Consider the following 16808-nt stretch of genomic DNA (forward strand, 5'->3'; position numbering starts at 1 on the left):
CTATCCTCAAGTAGCTGACAACTCAGCTTTATTCCCTCTCCTGCCCTGTAGCTCACCGTGTGCCTCAAAGCTCTCTGAAAACAGGTATTGATCCAAGGCATTGCAAGAATAGAGCCTTTTGAGTAGCTCTCTGCCATCATTTTTCCTGAAGACCTGTTAATACAGAAAGGCTGGGTCAGCTGAGACTGAGCCTGGACTTAACCCTGGGCAGGTGCAGGAGTGCCAGTGTCTGACCCAACTGAATGCCCTCGGCCTCTCTGCAGACTTACTGGCATGACACGTTTGCTTTCTGCAAAGGTGTATTTTTTTATTACTCAGCCACTCTCAACCAGATTAAGGTTTTTTTATTACCTTCATCAACTTACTGTCACTTTCAATTTTACTGACTCATATTTAAGAACAATGCTAATTATTTTAATGTGTTTGCTTTAAATCTAGCCTATGCTAAGAGCTATAATGCAAATCATTTGCAACCTGAATCTTGAGTTATAATTAAAAACAAATGCTTTGTATTGTTTGTACTGCCATAGTGTTCACAAACCAATGAGGATTGGGATGTGACTGTAGAAGAATTACATCAAATACATAAAAAGACTCTCTACCCATCTCTAATTAAAACAAAAAAATATTAACAAATAGATTGAGATTACAACAGGTCCTGAATTGTTGTTTCAGACATCTCTTATAATAGACATGCAACATTAAACAAGAAAAAGGAAAAATCATCAACATAAAACAGTTAATATAGATAATTATCCTGGTGGTTTGGGGTTTTTTCCAAATAAATGTACATAATGCAGAACCAACAAGTCTTAGCATCAACTCACTTTTGAGGTGCAGGGGCAAGGGAAGCAGGCACTTTATAAACATTTCAGAAAACGCATTTCAAAAACTTTTCTGAAAATGCAAAACTCTTGAATTTAGGAAAAAAAAAATCAATTCTCTTCAGATTTTCTGGAAGTATTTAATCTAAGCTTTCATTTTCCACCTTTAAAGTTTTAATATAAAATATTTGTCCCTGGGTTAAAAAGAGATAAAAGGACTAAAATCTGCCTTCTAAAGAAAAAGGTATTACAGAAAATTTGTAGGGAGATTAATAATGTGTGCCTTTACCACAGGTTAAAATGAGATACCAGTGACACCAAACCACAAAATGGTCATAAGACAAGATCTTTGTATGATGTTTTAGGGTTTGGGTTACAGAAACAAACAGTTGGAAAAAAAATAGAATAGAATGTTAAACCAGCAAGAAAGAGTAGTCAAGAATAAATACGTGGCTATGGACAGGATTTTGCCATCTACTGAGGAATTAACTACAAGAAAACAGTAGCACAGGAGTCCTGATTTCCTTATTCATGGCCTCATCCAGCTGAGGACTTCACAGCCATGGCTTGGTCCAGAAAGCTGATACTTGCTGTTACTATTTTTTTTTACACATATTGATTTGAAGACTTATTTTCAGTGATGCACAGGGAACCACAACTAGGCCATTCTCTTCCGAGGCTGTTTATAGTGTGTCAGTCTGTACCTCTTAGACTGCAAAGGCCTGATGATATTAACTAACAGAGAAGCAACCTGCTTACTGTCATGTGATAAAAGAAATCAAAACCAAGACCCTAGTCCTCAACCTTTGTGTCAGTAATAAGTAGCACTTTGATATGTAAAGCAATAAAATAATGTTTCTCTATTTGTCACAATTACCAAGGGACATACTTTTGGGTAGGGTTTGCTTCTGTACAGCTGATTATCATTCCCAAGCATGTTGTGAGAAGATCAATATTACAGGGAACTTCTTCTTTTGCTGTTCATATTATTTTTGGTGAAAAGTTTCTTGAAAATATTTAAATCTTCTTTTGAAACTATGGCTTGGCTTTCCATCCTGCACTTACAGCCCTAAATCTGGAAGACAATCCCTTTCTTGCTTACAGATATCTTGGATAAAGAAATTTCAAGCAAAGGCCTGTGACAGTGTCCCTAAACCCAGAGGTTCAGTGAGCAACTCACTTGATCCAGAATTGCAGACACTGGGACCTCAGAGACAAGCTCACTACCTGAAGAGTGAAGGGAAAGAATAAGCAGGATGTCCTGTAGAAATAGTGCCAGATTTATTATACTGGTGTGGTTCAAGGTGTCTTTTCATGCCAGGCTGGCAATGACGCCAATATTCACTTTCACAAATATAGAAGAAGTGTCAGGGGGATAGTCAATAGAGGTTTCTGCTGGTAAATCCTGTTTGAACTGAGTATTGACATCAAATATTTTCTTATCATCCTGATCAAGATGGGGAACACCTGAGATGCAAACCTAAATCTCCCCAAATGCTGGCTGCCCAGCACATTAGCTTTCCCTATAAAGCCCTACCACAGCAAAGAAGTGTTTTTGACAAGGTATCTCTAGCAAGTTTGCTGTTCCTCGTGGCTAAAAGCTGCAATGACATCATAAAATTTGCTGTCTTGTCTAACTAATCTTACCCTACAGAATAGTTGAGGTCAGTTGCTGTGTCCTCAGTGCAGCCTTAGAAGAGGTGAAGCAATAACCTCTCTTCCCTCCTTCCTCCTCTACTCTTTTCTGTTTTCACTACTCATGCGTACAAGGGTATACATGGTTTGTTATACCCACTGTACGGCAGAGTCTCCTTTTGTTTCTTTGCTGCACAATCAATCAGCCTGTGAAAATAATTCTGCTTCTAGACCAACACAAAATTACTAGAGTAATTAATCTTGTTTCAAATTCTGGCCATCTGTACAGAATCTCAAAAGACAGGTGCTTAAAATTATCTTTGAGAATACCTGTGGAAAAATACTGATCATCCAGCTATTTGCATACCTACCACATTAAACACAGAGAGGGGGGAGCTTTGAAAATTCTGGCATAGATTTCAATGCTCTCTGCAATAATCTTAGATAAATTGCATTCTGCCTGTGCTTCAAAACCCCACTTCAAACACTTGTGCCAGCAAAATGCTGCCATTTTAATTCTGAGCAGTGGATCACCTGCTGAGTCCAATGTTAGGTCTAAAGTTTTCTGTCATTTAAAAGCAGTCTTCTGACTTAAATATAAAATCAGTGGCTTACACAGTGAATCATTATAAATCTCTTGCAAGCTTTTAAATCAATCAGTCAAGCTTAGAAAGCAGTGATTTAGAGAATCATAGCTCTGAGGCTTTGGGGCCTTTTTGTGCAAGAGCAATAAAAGTAAACCATTTTGTAGCTTTTAGGAATAGTGGTTAGTTTGTTTTCTCCTTCCCAAGGAGTATCCTGTTTTGACTTATCAGGTTTACCACAGTATTTGGAAAAATAATCCATTACTTAATTTTGTTTTTAAACTCTAACAGAGAGAATAACACCAAAAAACAATTTTTGTTCTGATCAAACATAAAATTTGGTCTAAAATGATCCTTTACTCACAAGATAAATTATTTTCTAGCGAATCATGGAGACTGAAAATTCTAAATGCTTTTCGGTGCAAGGGTAGCCAAACATTTGCTGCACTGGTGTATATACATATATACACCTATGTGTCTACATTGTTTATATATGTGTATACATATGTGTAGGCAAATACATATACAAATAATATATATGTATGTGTGTATATTTATTTTTCTTTCCATCATCTCCACTCTGGCTGAGGTGAAACTTCTGGAAAGACAAGGCTCCATCTTTCCAGAGAATGAGATTTCTGTCCTGGGGAAGTTTTTGAAGTAGTTGAAGATGGGAAGGCATAGGTATATTGAGAGTGGGCTGGGAGGTTCCTGAAGGAGCAAAGGTCCTGATTGCAGTCAGGAGGGTGAGGGAAGCCACATCCGAGCCTTAGGGGTGACAGAAGGCAGGATATTTTTCATTACCAGAGGGGTTGCATGGAATTTGTGTAGCCTTATGAGGAAATTATTCTCGCCACTCTGGAAAGCCAGGAAGGGGAAAACTAAGAATCAATCCAGATAGACATAATATGGAGATATTTGTTTTCAGCTTTTTGACTTTAAGTGGTGCCACTGAATATACTAGCTAAGGACAGAATTTTTTGGGGGGGCTACCGTTATATATTTTAACCAAACCAAGCTCTACTAACTGGAAGCTCAAAGTTGCATCCTACCACTCTTGCTGCACTGCAAGCTTGCTACACAAGGATCCAGTGGAGTCCAGGTCTTGTTACCCTCCACATCCAAAGGCTGGAGGCTCTGCTCTAGTCTGGGATCTGCATCTGTCCCTCAGCTGCTGGCAAAGCTATCGGTTTCTCAACTAGGTGCCCAGCTGACTCTGTAATACAAAAGAAGGAAGAGAGAGACTTTAGGGATCTGTGAGTCATTTTCCTCCTTTCAGCAACACAAAGCGCCTTTGGCTGTGGACCTGGAGGTCTATGCTCACATAGAGAATCCACATCCCTCACTCACTGGTGTGTTTCAAGAGGGAAGGAGGCACTGAGAACAAAAAAATCACAGATAATTGCTTGATATTTTCTGTGATTTTTCCTGATGTGGTGTTTGTAATGATGTGAGGAAACCACCACAGTGCAGGAGAAGCTACACACAATCAGCACAACATTCCATCTGTTTGAGTCATCTGCCTTTGATAACATCTACCACTGGTTAAATCAAGACATAATCTCACTAACAGACAGTGACAAAATTTCCTCTGGAAAATAAGTTTTCCTGCCATCTCTGATGACTTGTACTTTAAACTACAAAATGGAGAGGGACAGAATTATTTTATCAAACACAACAGTGCATGCAGTCGTTTTGTGCAACTATGCTTTTAAGTTATACTCCAGCAACAAATACCAAGCCCTTGGCTCCTGTCGACTCTTACGATAATGTGTTTCACATATTAATTATGCATTGTATAACAGAACATTTCCTTTGATCCATTTTAAATGTTGTTCTTTGACTGCATGGAGATCTCCTTCGTCCTTGTGCAGTGCCAGGCATGGGAGCAGCTAGCCCCTCACCTGCACTTCTCCTGGCTTCAGTGAGACTGGGAAGTGCTCAGCCCCTCTGAAAACCAAAAAAACTAATTGAATGACTTCTTGTGGATTTACGACCCCACACTTATACATTCTATGTTAAGCAGTTCTGCAATTAAGCATAGCCCATGATTTTCTTTTGCAACGACTGAGACCCGCCTGCTTTCACATCAGTCAGTAGCTATTCTTGCTATTGTTTCAATGTTGCTTAAGTTATGTATGAAATTTATCGTGCAAGCAATATAAAATCTATTTTTTGCATAATGGCCCTAAGACAAACTGTGTATAATTGATGGAAAGAAGATCTTTTCATTTGGTCATCTTCAGATTGGACCTACAGTTCATTTTGTTGCTAATATACCCTTTTTCCAGCAAATTTTACTTGTAATTCCCTGAGCTTTGTGCCTTTCTGCCTATTGTACAGCATTAACATAATTTTATTGATTTATATTTCTCATTCATGTTAAACTGAAAAAAATTAAGAGCTTACAGCAAACTAAATTCAGGTAGATATAACATCATAGGAGCAGTGTTTGAATAGAAACATGAATCAGGTAATAAATAGCTCTCTTTGATCATTGTTTTTAAAATCTCTTGAACCATACTTTGATTAGTTCTATTTAATATTTAACATCTGGTTAGTCAATTTCAATCTGCAACGAGTGCTGGTGGAAAAATTCTATGCTGACTAAATACATTTATAATACTACAAAGCTGACGTGTAATTGATTTTAGTTCCCATAAAAGGATTATGTTAACTTTTCTTAATCCATATATTAGGGTTTTGTGAAGTCCAGTGAATTCACACTAGGGATACTAAGTGTTTATTCCTCATCAATATTTTATGTAAAAATGATAGGACTATATTTTAGCCTAAGTACTGCTTGCTAGTTTTTTCTCTGGAAAACAGCTAAAATGCAGAAAAGTGCTGCTGTAGCATTGGTGCAGTGACAGACTGTTTGGTGGTTTCTGGCCTTATATTAGCCCAACAGAATCCTACTGTACTGAAATTTGTCATAGTTGTAAACTACCAAAGATTGTTTCTCCATACTCTAAAGGGGTTGATATATGTTTTTGAGTTTTTTCATTTTCATAATTGAGCAAAAAGTACAAAATTCTAACCTAGTTAAAGGCTTGGTTTAGCCAACATAGTATTGCAGACCAGTGTGAGTTTAGGAAGTCATGAAAACTGCCAGTAGCTACTACTGCCAAAGTTATTTCAAGCACTTTGGTAATCTTGTTTATCTCCAGCCTAACAGAATAAGTACTGTATTAATATTAAATTTAAAGCCTTTGTGTGTCTTAAACATATGCAGAATTCATAAAAGAGGTCTTTGCCTGTGTGAGGACAGTTTACTTTATGAAAATTTTGTTGTTTAATTGACCAAGATCGTTTGCAGTGCTGTACGCAACTGTAATTAGAAGCATGAGATCAGGCAGCGCTGGTTGATAAGGACTACATCTCCTCTTTCACCACAGCAAATCCATCCCTAATCTAGAATAGTAAATCAAAAAGGGCTTAATCCAAACATTGGCCCTAAAGTGAGGAATGAAATTATATCCATCCCACTGCATAATATTGAGTCAGGAATGAACACTTTGCTCCAAGGCCAAGTGCCATGGACCACTTAACATACACCCTTTCACAAGAAATTGTCAGAGACAGGTAGTTGATGTGGTCTAATTTATAGTGGGGGGCAATGGTGTGTTTATCACAGTAGTATCCACACAATTTTCAAGACTGATGCTCACTGGTCATTCTATTACATGAAATTCACATTATTCTTTCTTTCATTGTAATACTAAATAAATCACGGCAGCTTAAAATTACTGATCAAAATTATAAACACTTTTGCCATTTCTGGGGAAAAAATGGAACTACACACATGTTTTTTCTCCTTATGCTAGCTGTACTGCAGCAAATCTGATTTCTATTGCTCATAAAGTATCCCATTATATTTTCCTAGCTATTCCTTTAGGTTAAGGCTAGCTCAAAGAAGGGTTATTGTGAGAGATTTGGGAAGACGAACTTGGAAATGTTAATTGCGAATCCCTCAGTTATGAACCAGGATCTCGGTTCAGGCAAGGTGATACCTTTGGCCCGTAGAAGCAAGGGTGTCTAGATGACTTTGTTGACTTTACTGGTATGTATTTGAGTACAGACTTTCAATCACTAGACAGTGGTCTTGTGCCTCCTTCTCTTGGACTTAGATACCTATTTTTCACCACAGCCCTTCAAAAGGCAGTAGATTTTTCTTTTAATCTTGCACCTTGCCCTGTGCGTTCTTCATGGGGAAGAACCAGACATCTGCTTGCAATCAAAAAATGAATTTCTGTGGCAGAAAATTACTAAGCAATAAGGACAATCCAAAAATTAGTGTCTCCTACAACCATAGCTCCTATTTTATGTTTCCATAAATTATTTTCCTCTGTTCTTTTATCTTCACTAGAATACAGATTTACTGCATAATACTAAAATTTATATGAACTAGTAGGCAACTTCACTTTAAACCACTTGTTGATGTAAGCCTTCCCTCCCCTTCAAACTACTCCCACTAATAAAAAAGGCCAGTCTTTCACTTTGGTTTGTCCAAGACACCCAGAAAATCCCTCTGTTTAACACATAAGCAACAATTTACATGTTTGAGCCCTACACACAAATGAGCTTTGTACAGAGGAAAGATGAAAACGTCCATTCCATTATGCCAGCTGTTGGCTACAGCCCAACACAAGGGCTATTATGTGTGATACACTAAATTTACATTATTTGCAGTATTAAAAACACTTGAGCAACACTGAGGCATTTGTTTTGGAACTAGGACACTTCAGCCTTGAAAACAGTGGTAAATAATGGAAAGAGTTTATTCCTTAGAAGCAATGCTACATTGCTAGCTCTGAACACTTCTTATTTCTAAGTTAGCATATGGAATATAAATGATACATGACTTTGGGGTGTATTTCCATGAAAAAAATAGTCCAGCCTCTGTTCTACCTATGAAACATCATCCCTTTATATGTTTAGACAATTGAAATATAAATATATGACTAAACGTGCCTTGTTTGCCCAGCAGTATTATCCTTTTCACAAATCCTTGGTATAAGGTATGGACACATTTCTATTGTTTTTGCTGAACTCCTCCAAATATTCAGTTTGAGCAGATCCAATGTGGTTGATGTGTAAGGTAGCCAAGCTCAGTGCAAAAAGTCCTTCACCCACTGGTGTGGAAAAACAGCCCCTGAACTGACAGAAAACCCCTAGGAGGGATATTTAAATCTTAAGTAAGTGGTCAGGTAAGTGCCTGCAGAAGCAAAAGGACAGATAGCATATTTGGTATGCTAATAGAAACCTATTTACTGGAGGAAGTGACAAAAACATCAATCAAATCAGAAAGGGCTATTAAGAACCGTTAACTCCCTTTCATATGAGCAATGATTTCCATTGGGAAGTAAATAAATATTCATGACAGGGAGCAGTGACAGAAATTTCACCAAAATTACACTCTGGCAAGGTTTCCACACTAGACAAATCTTTAGGAAAGACAGTTGGAAGAGCATGTTGGAAGGGGATTGAGTATTTAGAGAACTCTGCACATGTCCCAGAAAAATCTGTTTCTGTATTCTCTTTTCCTTCCTTGGAAATCTGCTGCAGATGTTGTATTTCAATATAGCCCACTAAGCTATCTAAAACTGAGATTTTTAAGGATTTAAAGACCATTTTAATGACACTAGAAGGCCCCACTTGCTCATGCTTCTTTTGGTATCTTCTCAAAAATGCTTTTTCATTTTTCCAAAGATAAAAAATCTTGCAAAACTTAATAGCAAACACTGATATCCCACACCATTTGAAAACAAAGTTTGAGCTTTTTATGCAGGTAATTCTGCCTACAGAGCTCTGAATTTAATATATAGTAAAAAACATTATTATGCATTTACAATACGTCAGAACCAGTTCAGAACACAAACATTTCCCTTTATTTATGTAAGAAATAAATAAATGTTTGACTCCTATTTTCTCCTTTTAGGCTGACACATGGGAAGGCAAATTCTAGCTTCATATATCCCTTCTCCACCTGTTCAGGAAAGGAGCATTTTTGTCCTTTTCTAAGAAAAAAAAAAAATCAATGCAAGTTAATAAATATAACAGCTCCCATTGCATTAGTGCATTAGTAATGTAGCCTGAAATGAAATAACCTACTTACAAATATGGCAGCCTTCCATGCCAAGTTTCAGCCTGGAGCAAATTTTTATGGTTAAGTTATGAACATCTAAAATGATGACATGTTCTTAATACACTATCTTAAATGTCTCCATCCTTACCATTTACTTTTTTTCTTTTTTTTTATCAAATAAGGGATATTTTTCAGATAACTTTGCAGACTGGTTGCTTGCAGGGAGTTAGCTGATAAGAATAAATGCCTATGTCTTGTCTCCGTGCATGGAAGAGATTTTTGCATAGAGAAGTGGAATATTTTGCCTGAGATATTGAGTGGAAAGAGGAAAGGGATACCCCAGCACATTTCCTTAAAAGCCATCTCCTCCTTTATCAAGGTTGCATGTCAAAATCACAGGAAGAAAAGATTTCTTCGCATCTTTATGTGAGAAGGTTAGCAATTTGAGGAATGAAGATGATTTTTTTTTTCTATGAAGAGTCACTGACCTTGTAAAGGGCTTCGGGGACATTTTGGTTTGTATTTTTTCCTTTCCTAGATGCATCGTAGTGGTCCAGATGTAGGTCTCTAAGACTTGTACTGAAAAGGTGAAAATATCTGTAAAACTTACCTGTAAAATTTCATTTCATCTTGTTGCTGGTATATAGAAAGGGTCAGGGACTTGAAAAGGGCTAGGGTAAGATTAAGGAAAAAGGCACTGATTTTTATAGACTGAAGGGAAAAAAAGTTCAACACCAAGGATCCAACACTATTTAGTCAACTCAAGTTAGGCACCAAGAGTCACCTGAAATGCCCCTAAGAAAGCCTACAGAGATGACCAGTATGACAAAAAATTTATGGAAAGCCCAAGGTGGATTGACAGCTGAAGACTCAGGAGAAAAGCCAGGCTACCTCACGTGACAGCAGTCTCGTGCTGCAGCAGATAAGTTTTGCCTGTAGGGTAGGATTTAGTTTGAGACCAGATCTTCTGTGCATCAGAGTCTATGTTTAGGTTCTCTACCTAAGAGAGGAACTCAGTCTAAATGTCAATACCCAGTACCATTTGAACTGTCTCTGTGTTGGAAGAACCCACTGCTGTTCCAGAAGTGCTCAGGTCTTCCTTGGGTCCCATGTCACATCTGCCAGTCCCATGTGTATAGCAAGGATGTCTTGAAAGGCACAAGATGCCTTTTTTCAGACAATTAACTCCTGTCCTACACGTCTGGGCTCTTTTTACAGTCTGTACAAACTACAGTCTATAGAAACTAGAGAGCTATTTTGTTTACTCTAAAATGGATATGCTAGGGGAAATTCAGTTGCTCAAAGAAAGGCACTTGCAGACCATTTCAGAGGTCTTCATGAATTTGAGACATCCTCACAGGGCTGGTAGACATGACACAGAATTTTCGGGAGACCTGTTGCCTCCCAGGGAAGCACCTGGAATTAGATGAAATCCCTCACAGTATCTGATATGAGAGTATAAACCTATTTTTAGGCGTGAATCTCACCAAAAGCCTTCTTTGAGTCAGTGGTAGCCTAGACGCCATACCTTGTGGACACCACAGGGCATGGCTCACCTGCTCTTTCATGGGCATCCGTTCACTTTTGAGGTCTCCTAGGCATGCTGAACATTGGCACAGGGTGACAGAAATTACACAGAATCTACGGGAAACCCATATCCATCTGCCACAGCTGCTTGAGTCCAAATTCTCAGTTAAATGCTGGAATATCTCAGGTAAATGCACACCTGTGTGTGGGCAGCTGATCCTGGTCCTAAATATCTGCAGGCTGTTAAGGACTTCAAGGGGGGGAAGGCAGTTGAGAGGGGGGAGGTGTTTGTTTGTTTCTTTGTTGCTTTTTGTTTTGTTTTGTTTTTAATATCTACAAGAATAAAGGCAAGGTAAGAGTAGGGGAACTGATTCTTAGTATCAAGAATCAACCTGAATACTGATTATATGCTAGGGAGACTATGTAATGCAAGTTCAAGAAAATCTCTGCCTCTCAGATGTGGAGGTGAAGAGATATTAACTGCAGCACTTTCAGTGAAGTTGAAAATTACTCTAAGTGCATCTACCCATTTTAAAACTTCAGTCTCATGTGTCTGCTTTATTTTTTGTGTGCATTCTAGGCAGCAATTGGCATTCACATGGGATATTTAGTTATATTCAGCTGTGGCAACTGCACAAAACACTGAAAATCTGATTTGGATGACAGTCTAACACCAATTTTGCTGTAGTTCTGACACAGCATCATCACACCTCAGTGAAAAACTGCACCATGCATTCAAGTCCTTAAAGGTATGAACCAAAGCACATGAAATTGCACACAGTGGTACCATCAGCTCTGCCCCTAAAACTGACATTATTTCCAAAGTGACCCTCAACCTGCTGGTCATTAGCAAAATTGCAGTCATAGTACAGTTACCAAATTTATAATGTATATGTATGTAATTACATTACTGAAGTTCATCTCATCCTAATGGACAAACAGGCAGATTCAAGTGCTACCACTTGGTCTCCTTTACATCCATTTCTGTTTCATAAAAGGATGTTGTATCAAACACTGGGTAATTGCTAAATCATTATTTGGAGGAAGGCACCCAGTCTCATGTCTGTTTATTGTCCTTATCCACGTGCACTTTCAGGCAAGGGATAGAGTTACTCAATGCCAGCTGAACATCAATACCACAATGTCACAAAACAGCGTTTTTAATTGCAGTGCTGCATTAAAGTAGCATAAAAAGTTCCACACATCTCTTTGAATAATGTATCATGAAAGCTCTCAAAAATAAAATGGTATTTTATGACATCACTAGTCATCTACAATTTCTTCATTCTAAAACCAGTAATATGTGGGCTTCAGGGAATGAGAGCCAATGCTGCTGTGTGATTCTGAAGGTTATGCCTAATGATTGTGGTTGCTAAGTATTTCTGTTCTTTCCACACTGATGACAGTCTACATCAAGACAAGAGCTGACTCACTGGTCAAAGTCAGCCACTTTTGCCCTTTGACCACTCTGCAGTTCAGCCTTTTTTGTTATGGAAGCTGTGAGATGTGATTAGATTGTTGCTTCTCATAACATAAATAAAAAATGTACAGCTATCAAAACCCTTCATCTTCATTCAAAGGTCTGAAAAATATTATAGTTCCTGTCAGGTTTTAATAATGTAGATTTTTGGGCCTTTCTTTGCAAATATCTGCCTTTGAAAATATAAATAGATGTAGACCAGCCTATCAGGGTTGAAGTTTATCTCAGTTTTTACAGACATAACAATAGACTTATGAACTGGATGTGCTTTTAAAGATCAGTATTTTCAGGACCTTTGGAAATAAAAGAAAAGGAAGTGTTTGGAATGAAACTATAAAAGCTGTCAGAGCTAGAGATATAAAATTAAATCTGCAATTTTGTAACAAGAGCAAAGGAACCAACATGGTCAGAAAATATAACAACAAAAATTCAGTAATGCTTGCCTATCTGATCAGATTCAAATATATCTAAAAAATAGTGTGGAAAGTTCAGTTGCATAAGCAAGTCAATCAGTAGCTACTTCTTGCATCCCTGAGTGATGCATGAGAATGCTATCCATGTAAAAAACACTTAGGTACCCCACAGATGAGAATTTGTGACCATATTACATGGATGGAATATATTTGGTTTTACAACGAAAGAGATTATTTCCTGTCTGGATTTAGTTCAACCCAGGACAATCTTTTTAATGGTTTGGTTATCAGAATTTATATTCCCAATATAACTTAAAATGCCACTTCATGTTCTTTCTTGATGTTGACTTAGGGAAACATTTTCTATGCTATGTTTACTCCCCAATTTTAATAACTGGAAAACCGAATCATGTATCAGTCAAAACACAGGGTGAGGATAATTTCTGTGCATTCAGAGTACCTAGCTGTCCAGACTGTGTTGACTACTGCCTCTTCATGAGCTTCTTTAGGAACCTAATAGAACATTTCAGTGGTTTGGATCACTGGGTGCATCTGTAATTGTTCTTGTCCCCTCTGAGCTGTAGAACCAAGACTCAGCCACCTGTTTCTGAGCAGGAATGTGTGGGCACCACTGGAGCTCATCTTTCCCACTCAGTTCAACATCTCTGCACTTTCTATAAGAGAAAATCAGTCTGGAGAAGAACTGAAATATGCTGCAGGAGGGGCTGGATGACCTTCAATTCTGGAATACAAGAAATGTGCTGAAATGGATTACTGTAAAAAAATGGAAGGTCGCATAACTAAGAACTAGTAACAAGAATTTGGATTATGAGGTGGGAGCTTACAAATTAGAAATGACAGAGGAGAAAGAACAGGCTATGTCAGTCAATCACAGAATACTTATGTGTGTTTGAGCTGCAAAAAGCCAGTTCCTGGAGTGTATCAGGGAAGGTATATCCATCAGATATAGGAAAATACTAATGTCATCACACACAATTCACATTTCACCTGGAATACTGACAGTAGCTCTGTTTATTTAGGAAAGATGAATTCAGATGGGAAAAAAAGGTCTAGAGAAAGGCCAATAAAATAGTCAGGGAAATGAGAAGGAGAGATCTGAAAGGAGACTAAAGCTGTGATCACATGTCCTCATGTCACTTCTCCCAGCAGCAGCCCTGCCATGAGCTGTTCCTGACTGTGTATCACTGCCCACTCCTGTCCGAGGACTTGGATCCGCAGACCTGCCAGCTTAGCTCCTTGGCAATTCACCCAGGGAAAAGAACAGGGTTAAGATGTCTAACACGGACATGATTTAATTTGGGGGGAAATTGAAAGATCTCTCCTATCCTTCTAAGTACTGAGCTTTTGGAGTTGCCTTCTTACAGAAGGAGTGAGGGCATAATTTTTACTGGTTTCCAAGGGGATTCTGGTAGGATAACAATTAATATTACATGGCACAGAGCCCTTAAAGCAAGGAGATGGACGGAGAACTATCAATGTGCCTTCCAGTCCTGTGTTCTTTTATGAGTTCCATACTTGTTTCTACGTATACGAAAGACTTCAGAGATATATGTCATTTTTTATCTTTACTGCATTAAAAAAAAAAAAAGTAATAGCACAGATCTAGAAGAGAAATATTCCTCCAAAGGAAGAAGAATGGATTCATAAAGCTTGGCAAATTACAGGCATTGACAAATTAACTCCCTGGCTAAGAGATCAATATCAAGATTGTGCTGAAGTTGGGCTCCATTCCATGTGTGCCACAAAAGACTAAACCCCCTACTAAACCATTCCTTCTTATTGTCATTTTAAATAAATGAATGACAATTTTATCATTCAGAGGACCTAGGAGTAGCTAATTGATATTTAGGTCTCTCTTTTTGTATCTCACACTGAACACATAAATGTGTGCATGCATGTGGGTGTTTGTGTGTATGAAAAAGATGTATAAAGTTGAATTAGTATTTATTATTTTAATGAGAATAATCCCCACGGTGCACAATTGCTATTCTACTGAAAAGGCAACTACTGTGTACTAGTTTATCTAAGAAATTTCAGTGACCATATTTATGAAAGCAATGTAGAAAAAAACAACATTTCAAGGAAAACGTAGGAAGAGATTGAGTAATGGTGCATCAAACTTACCATGGTTTGGCTCAGTATGTCCCCACAGGCTTTTCAGGCCAATCTCATCTTGCCAAAAGATGTTCCATTCTTGTCCACATCAGAGTTTTCTAGCATATATGCCTGTATATTTTTGCACCAATGTAATTCCTGTGTTTCACTTGGCCAAGATATTCTACCACTATTGGAATAATGTCTGTCATTAAAAAGCAAAGTTCCCCACAGATCCAAAACCCTAAAGAGAAGAATCAGAAGTCAACATTTTGGCAAACTGATAGAAAAAGAAGATCCATATTTGATAGTAGCCTTCAGATTCTTTGGATGGCTGGTATTTTAAGACAGTCATAAACTCAGCCTCAGTGGCCTGTTAAAGAGGAATATGGCTGCTTTGCAACACCAAAGCAGTGCAAAATGGATAGAGCACATCAGTGAAAATGGTCCCAGATGTCTTAAATAATAAAATAATATACTAAATGCTTTGCAGTGCTAATGTGCCTCGTGCACACAGATCTCAAGGCACCTTACAGACATTAATGAATTAAGTCCTGTAAAGTGGGTAAGTATTATCCATATTATGCCCAAGGGGAAACTGAGAAACAAAGATGTAAGATGATGGTCCAGGAAGTCTGTGACAGGCGTGGGAATAGAACCCAGGTCTCGTGGTCCCCACTTCAGGGCTGGAGCAACAAAATGCTCTCTAAATTCACCTGTCAGTTATATTTTTTTTTTTTGAGTAAATTTAGTCCTTTTGAAATTGACAGCCCTAAACACTGAAGTACTCTATTAAACCACAGTACAAGTACATCACCAGCACTGGCTGAGCACATCTTTTCCACACTGTCTCAGTAATAAGCATCAACTGCACTTGTTTTGAGACTGTGGGGTGCTCTCTTTGCATCCTGCCCATTCAGCTCTTAGATTTCTCAGCAGAGTTTATTGAACTACATTCAAGGTGGAGGTTATTCAGTGTGAGCTGGTGATAATAGCTGGTGACAAATTTTTATTTAAACTAAGGACACTGCCACTTTTGTAGGCTGTCCAGCCCACATTTAGCAGAGCAGATTTTTGCTCAAAAATCATACGTCAAATGACTCAAAACTCACTAATATTATTAAGAAACTGGACAGTGGAGTTTATTTCTATCATCAAAACTTTGAACTCTATCGCAACTGGTAACTAAATTAATGCCATCATTCAGGCATGAAGAGATCTCAGGATGTCTCTGGTCCAAGCACCTGCTGTTAGCCTCCATTGCTTCCAGGGCACAATGCTAGCTCAAGTTTAGTCCCCTTGCTCAGCAGAAACCTCAGCAATGGGGTAGGTAGTGGTAGAAGCTCTACTTGATGCATTTTGACAGTTTCAAATCCATTGTGTTTCTACACAATGTTTCTGTGTTCTCAATGTTTCTGTCTCTTTACTAACCCTGCCTGTCATACTGCCTTTTGCACTGGAATTCAGTTACAAGTTACAGGATCAGGGTTCCTGAGTTTTCTGGGTAGCATTTTACAGATACGTTGGAGATGAAGCAAGTAGTGTCCCAACCTGACAGCACAGACCTTGTGATCTGGGACTTGAATTTATAACACTCCTTCTCAAAACCAATTCTAATTAGAAATATGGTATTTTTCAAAATGAGACTTAATTAACTAATGGCACCATTTCTTCAGAGGTGTTGCTGACACATTATCATTCAAAAGCTTTACATTTAAATTAGATACTTTCTGAAAAAATCATTAGCTATCAAAAACTTGCAAGTTTGACGTAGAAGCCACTTGGAAAAATTTTAAAGCATCTATTGTGTCAGACAAGCTTGCTTAAGATTCAAAGTTTATAAATATGTCTCACTATCTGGAAAACCCACTCAACTCACACATAAGTCACAAGGCACTCACAAGAAAAATTAATCTTTGCTGGGCTGGGTTGGATTAAAATCAGTGACCTATAGGTAGAAAGCTTTGTACATCATTAGTGATTCCCCAGGGCAGCCCGGTAAACACTAATGTTATGCCTTCTAGAATGAAGCTTGTTTTCTGGAAAGATAAGCTTATTAATTCATTTTTTGACCTTTATTGAGCACTCAGGCAAGGTTGTCCACCCGCTGGACACAAAGATAATATCCACTGCATACATTGC

Source organism: Myiozetetes cayanensis, unplaced genomic scaffold (genome assembly GCF_022539395.1).
Source record: "Myiozetetes cayanensis isolate MyiCay16 unplaced genomic scaffold, myiCay2020 scf5-8, whole genome shotgun sequence".
Classification (NCBI taxonomy): Eukaryota; Metazoa; Chordata; class Aves; order Passeriformes; family Tyrannidae; genus Myiozetetes; species Myiozetetes cayanensis.